The sequence below is a fragment of the Phyllobates terribilis genome, unplaced genomic scaffold, assembly GCF_046119375.1.
Source record: "Phyllobates terribilis strain yellow unplaced genomic scaffold, ASM4611937v1 Scaffold_9__5_contigs__length_417890890, whole genome shotgun sequence".
NCBI classification, from domain to species: domain Eukaryota; kingdom Metazoa; phylum Chordata; class Amphibia; order Anura; family Dendrobatidae; genus Phyllobates; species Phyllobates terribilis.
This window is the reverse complement of record NW_027362769.1, coordinates 20,141,854-20,149,142: the sequence shown is the minus strand read 5'-3', so window position 1 is coordinate 20,149,142 and position 7,289 is coordinate 20,141,854.

Here is a 7,289-nt window from a genome sequence, read left to right as displayed (position 1 = left end):
CCATATGTGGGGTAAAACCACTGTTTTGGTGTACGGCAGGGTTCGGAAGAGAAAGGAGCGCTATGTCGGCTGGGATAGGTTGCAGACACCATGTCACATTTGAAGAGTCGCTGACATGCCGAAACAGCAGAAACCCCCACCAGTGACCCCATTTTGTAAACTACACCTCTCAAGGAATTCATCTAGGGAAGTAGTGAGTATTTTTTAATTTTTAAATTTATACCATTGGGCAGTGAAAAAAGCATAATTATATTTTTACCACAAAAACATGTTTTACCCTCAGATTTTACATTTTCACACAGGGCAATGGGTAAAAATGGTGCCGAAATGTGTCACACAATTTCTTCTAAAAGTGGCAATACCCAATATGTGGCTGTATCGTACCGCTCAGCCATACGGCGAGATCTGGGGGGGACGGAGCGCTATTTGACAATTGGAGAACAAATTATTGTAGAATAGGCATTTGGATTTGGGAGCACAGAATTTTCTGAATTTCTTTTGGGGGGCAAGGGCCATTTCGCTTTTCCAGAGCCTTTCTGCTACCAGTAACTTGGAAGTCCCTTATATTTTTAACAGATGACGGACCTGAGTGAGGACTAGCTTTTTTTGAGGACTGAGTTGAAGTTTATTGGGAACATTTTACGTAACATTTATCCGGCGCTCTAGGCTGAGCACTTACATCGGGGTTTCCATCTAAATTTCCAAGTGATGTAATTCAGATGAAACCCCTGCAGGATCCATTCACTGTAATGAGGCAGCAGAGTTACTCTGGACTCCGTCTGGCCTCTGTTTAGCGGTGTCCTTTTTTTCTGAAGTGCACAAAACTGTGGCCAACCGCACTTTTATGCACGCCTAAAACAAATGACACCGTGGGATCACAGGCCAGACGGCATCCACAGTGGCCTATATCTGCTTCATTACAGGGAATCTTCCGTCATGGGTTCCGTCTGAATCACGTATTTCAGAGATTTACACGGAAACTCTGGTCTAAGTGCTCAGCGCAGAGCGCAGGATAAATGTGGGCAGAGCCTTACTGCGATCTTTGGGAGACATAATAAACAAATCAGTAGCAGGTGAAGAATAGGTTTTATTTATTTTTTACGCTGTTCCTCGTGTGATATAACTGATTAGATTACTTTATTCTTCTGGTCGGTGCGATTACAGAGATACCAGATTTATATCGGGTTTTTATGATTGACAGCTGTCACACACTAAGAGACGCTTTTTTTTTCAAAATCTAGTTTTTGCATCGCCATATTTTGAGAGCTATAATTTTTCCATATTTCGGCCGACAGAGTCATGTGACGGCTTGTTTTTTGCGGGACGAGTTGACATTTTTATTGGTACCATTTTTGGGTACGTGACATTTTTTGATCACTTTCTATTCCGTTTTTTGGGAGGTAAAATTAACAAAAACCAACAATTCAGGAATTGTTTTTTGAGGGTTTTTTTATGCCGTTATGCGTGTGGTAAAAGTGATCAGGCAGCGTTATTCTTCGGGTCAGTACGTTTACAGCGATACCACACTTACTGTATATTTTTTTTATGTTTTGGCGCTTTTACACAATAAAATATTGCTTTATTCTGAGCGCTATAACTTTTTTATTTTTCGGCTGATGGAGCTGTATGGCGGCTTTTTTTTGCGGAACAAGATGACGTTTTCAGCGGTACCATTTTTATTTCCATTTTGATTTTTGATCGCATTTTTTTCCACTTTTTGTTTGGCGATATGATGAAAAAGCATATTTTTTTGCTCCGTTTTTTATTTATTTTTATTACGGTGTGCACAGAAGGAGTTAATTAGTGTGACAGTTTTATAGATCGGGTTGTTTCGGACGCGGCGATACCAAATATGTGTACTTTTTTTGGTTTTGCATAAATATACGGATTTATTGGTTTAATATTTTATTTATTTATTTTTATTTATTTTGTAATTTTTTTTAACAGTTTGAAAACATTTTTTTTTACTTTTTTTTACATTTTTACTTAGTCCCTGTATGGGACATTAATTTTTATTTTTCTGATCACTGATCTCATGTAATGTAATAGACATGTATTACATTACATGAGATCTTTGCTGACTGTTTCACAGTCAGTGTGTCCTTCCAGGCTTCAGGTGCAGGCTGAGCCTGGCAGGACACCATATATGGCAGATCTGGAGGCGGTCATGTGACCTCCAGCTGCCATAGCAACGCCAGGTCCTGGAAGGTATCAGGGGTCGTCGGAGAGGTAAGTAAGACGACCCCCTCTCCTCTGTCTATCTTCTATATGCCGAGATCACTATAGAGACACCAAATATATCTGTTTAAAAGAGTCTGGTGTACGCCACATAACTATAACTGTGGTTTTGCAGTTCCACGGGTCAAATCTCTGTATTATCCTGTTTTTGGCATTTTTTGCCATAAAAAAAACTGTAATAGTGTCTCCCTGACTGGTCAGACACCAATATATGTGTTTAAAAGAGTCTGGTGTAGGCCAGAGAAATCAAACTGTGGTTTTGCAGTTCCACGGGTCAAATCTCTGTATTATCCTTCTTTTGGCATTTTTTGCCGTAAAAAAAAAAACTGTAATAGTGTCTCCCTGACTGGTCAGACACCAATATATCTGTTTAAAAGAGTCTGGTGTACGCCACATAACTATAACTGTGGTTTTGCAGTTCCACGGGTCAAATCTCTGTATTATCCTGTTTTTGGCATTTTTTGCCATAAAAAAAACTGTAATAGTGTCTCCCTGACTGGTCAGACACCAATATATGTGTTTAAAAGAGTCTGGTGTAGGCCAGAGAAATCAAACTGTGGTTTTGCAGTTCCACGGGTCAAATCTCTGTATTATCCTGCTTTTGGCATTTTTTGCCATAAAAAAAAAACTGTAATAGTGTCTCCCTGACTGGTCAGACACCAATATATCTGTTTAAAAGAGTCTGGTGTAGGCCAGAGAAATCAAACTGTGGTTTTGCAGTTCCACGGGTCAAATCTCTGTATTATCCTGCTTTTGGCATTTTTTGCCGTAAAAAAAAAAACTGTAATAGTGTCTCCCTGACTGGTCAGACACCAATATATCTGTTTAAAAGAGTCTGGTGTAGGCCAGAGAAATAGAACTGTGGTTTTCATCTTCCACTGTTCTAATCTCCTTTTTATTACCCTTTTTCCATTGATAGTGCGAGTGTAAGCTATTTGGCTTCATTTACAATGGGCAAGGCACGTGGCAAGGGACGTGGAGCTGGACGTTCTAGTGATGGTGTGTGTAGAGGACGGGGCCGTGGTCAAGTTGAAAATATGCCACAACGAACAGCCACATCTTCTCGCTTCCACTTCTTGACCGAATTACTAGGGAAGCACACTACAACACCAGTATTGCGAACTGATCAGTGTGAACAGGTTATTAATTGGATAGTAGATAATACTTCCAGTTACCTGGGCACCACCACCTCCGGTCTGTCTTCCACACAGTCAAGTTTTAGTAGCCGTGAGTCTCGACCGCATACTCCTCCTCACCCTGATGCTCCTTCCTCCCACCATGCCGAGTGTCGTCAGACAGCAACTGATCCCACACTTGGACACTCTGAAGAGCTGTTCACTGGTCCATTTCCATATTTGTGCCCCTCGCCTGCTCCGCTTGAAGTGGTGGAAGAGGAGATCCCATGTAGCGATGCCCAAATATTTGAACAGCCACGGCCACAGGAAGTCGACGCTGGCAATTTGTCACAAGAGGTGGACGATGACGAGACACAATTGCCACGAAGTGAGGAGGAGGGTCGTGGTGCGCAAGTGGAAGAGGAGGAGGTGGTGGATGATCTAGTAACTGACCCAACGTGGCAGGAGGACATGCAGAGCGAGGCCAGCAGCACACAGGGGGAGGGAGGCAGAGTACCCCAACAGGCAGGAAGAAGCAGTGTGGTGGCCGCACACAGAAGGCGGGCAACAATTCCCCATAACACCAACACGAGGGACATTGCCAGTACAACCGGTAGGTCTTCCAGAGTCTGAAATTTTTTTAAAGACTCTGCTGATAACCACAAAAAGGCCATTCGTACCAAGTGCCATGCCAGCATCAGCAGGGGTGACAAAACTACCAGCCTGACCACCACCAGCATGATCAGGCTAAGCACCCGACTTTATGGGGCAAACCCCAGGGTCCACGACCAGTGTCAGCGGGTGTCACCACTGCTTCTTCTGTTGTTGTGCATGTAATAGAACCCCCTGTTGTGCGTGCAAGGCAATCCCCTGTCAATACTGCATGCAAAGATGCCCCCTCCTCTCAGTCTTCACTTGTTATAGCAGTTTCTCAAACAGCATCAACGTCCACGTCCCACCGCAGCGCTCAATTGTCCATATCCCAGAGCTTTAAACGAAAGCGCAAATTCGCAGCCAACGCCCCACAGGCCACAGTCCTAAATTTGCACATTTCACGACTGCTTGCGTTGGAAATGCTGCCTTTTAGGCTGGTGGAGACGGAATCCTTCCGCAACCTTATGGCGGTGGCCATCCCTCGGTACTCGGTCCCCAGCCGACACTATTTTGCCCGGTGTGCCATCCCCGCACTGTCCCAAAACATCTGCTGTGCCCTCAACAACTCCGTTACTGGGAGAGTCCACCTGACAACGGACATGTGGACAAGTGCTGTGGCCAGGGATGGTACATCTCTCTGACGGCACACTGGGTAAACATAGTGGAAGCCGGGACCCAGTCGGACCTTGGGACGGAACACATCCTCCCCACACCGAGGATTGCGGGCCCTATGTCAGTCAGAGTTGCCCCCACAGTGTACAGCTCCTGCACCTCCTCCTCCTCATGTTCAGCCTCCATTTCAGACATCACCACATCAGTTACAAGCTGGAAGCATTGCAGTACTGCCTCAGCCAAGCGGCAACAGGCCGTGCTGAAACTCATAAGCTTAGGTGAGAAACCTCACACTGCTTGTGAGTTGTGGACAGCTGTGAAAGAGCAGGCAGATCTGTGGCTGAGACCGCTGAACCTACATCCAGGCATGGTCGTGTGTGACAATGGCCGTAACCTGTCGGCGGCTCTGAGGCGAGGCGAAATCACACATGTACCATGCCTTGGTCATGTGCTTAACCTCGTGGTTCAGCAGTTTCTTAAATCGTACCCCGAGTTGCCAGATCTGCTCGTCAAAGTACGCCGCCTGTCAGCTCATTTTCGAAAGTCGGCTACAGCTTCCGCCGCCCTTGCTGTGTTGCAGCAGTGTTTGCAGCTTCCGGCACACCGACTGGTGTGTGATGTCCCCACACGTTGGAACTCTACCCTCCTCATGTTGCAAAGGATTTGTGAGCAGAAGAGAGCAGTTGTGGAGTACCAGCTGCAACAAGGCCATCGATATTCAGGTCAGACTCCACACATAAGACCTCAGGAGTGGACCTGGATGTCTGACATATGTACCATCCTGACAAACTTTGAGGAGTCCACCAAGATGGTGAGTGGCGATGACGCCATCATTAGCGTCAGCATCCCACTTGTCTGTCTTTTGCAACGCTCTCTGCAGAGAATTAAAGAGGAGGCATTGCAGCCAGAGTATGATGAGATGAATCAAGAACCCGTAATGAGCAATTACACACAGCCTAGCTTCATCTCATCCCAACGTGCATTGGGGGACAATGAGGGAGAGTAGGAAGAGGAAGAACAGGAGCTGGTATCATGTGCTGTATACGGTAGTACTGGTACAACTGTCATACAGTCGGTTCAGCGTGGGTGGCCTGAGGACAGGGGGGAGGAGGAGGAGAGCATGGTCAGTCATCATCTTGGCGAGGACACGGAAGTGTTGCCCATTACCAGTCTGGCACGCATGGCTGACTTTATGTTACGCTGCCTTAACCGTGACCCTCGCATTGTCAAAATGTTGGGTGACAGTCATTACTGGTTGGTGACACTTTTAGACCCCTGCTACAAGGAGAACTTTCACTCTCTTATTCCTGAGGTGGAGAGGTCTACAAAAATGGGGCAGTACCAGAAGGCCCTTGCTGCAGAACTGTTAAAAAAATTCCCATCTGAACACGCTAGCGGCAGAGGTCACAGTTCGTTGACCAACCAAGCATACAGGCGAGAGACGCAACTCCAATCCAGCAGAGGCAGTTTCAAGTGCAAGCAAGCTAGCAGTATGGTATTGCAGCCTGGGGGTGGGTGGAAGGTTGCACACTTATGCTTGCATTCCAAGAAAACAAAGCAGATGCTAACTTCTATCATCATCATCATGCTCCTCACCTTGGCACTCCCAACTCCCCTGATGGAGAAGCCAGGGCCCACCGGAGGAGTCTGGTTCTCTGGTGGGCTCGTCCAATGCTGCCCTAAAGCAGGCCGGGCTAAGAAAAGTGTGGGGGGAAGTTCCAAGGAGAAATGGGGACCATTTATGGACACCCGGCCGCCCCTAGGCGGCTGGGGACCGTGTGTGGACACCCGGCCGTGTGGCAGCTGGGGACCGAGTATGGAGACCCGGCCGCCCCCTGGCGGCTGGGGACCGAGCGTGGACACCCAGCCGCCGGGCGGCTGGGGACTGAGTATGGATACCTCGCCGCCAAGGCAGCCATGAGGTAGTGGCCAGCTTCGGCCTCCTCCAAACTAAAAGGCCCCATTTCAAGTGCAAGCTAGCAGTATGGTATTGCAGCCTGGGGGTGGGTGGGTGGCAGGCTGCATACTTGCGTTTGCATTGCAAGGAATGGGTGAGGTACAATTGAACACTGCCCTGGGACAAGGACTTGCACGGGGATAGTTGCAAGTCTGCATCTTCTGATGCGGCAAGGATCACTTCTGATGGGCACACTTTTAGGCAGTGACCTGGGTGGCAGAGATGCTTCCAGGGGTCTTCCCCATGCTGTTCCCATGTCTTTTCAGCACTGTATGCATGTGTCACACAGCACATGGCCAGATAAGATTGTAAAATGTTAAAATTACATTTCCCAGTGAATACATTTGTCACAGTTGAAAGCAATACAAAAGTGCGAAAACGCATAAAAAATGCTAATTGTGAACATAGCCCAAGGTGTGGAGGAGTATTTTTGTTTGAGGTTATTTATTTTACCTTTTACACAAGTCTTTACCCTGGAAAGGAAGTTCCTTAACATATTTCACAAGAAAACCGTTTCAGTTTTGTTTTTATTGTTTTATTGTGAGCCAGTTAAAGTGGCTTAATACCTCTGACCACGTTGTTGACAGCAGTGACCTGGGGGTCAGAAATGCTTCCTGGGGCGATGCCCATGCTGTCCCCATGTCTTTTGAGCACTGCCACTATTGTTTTGGGCACTTTTTAGGCTTTCTACAGACTGCCGGGGGTGCAGCCGC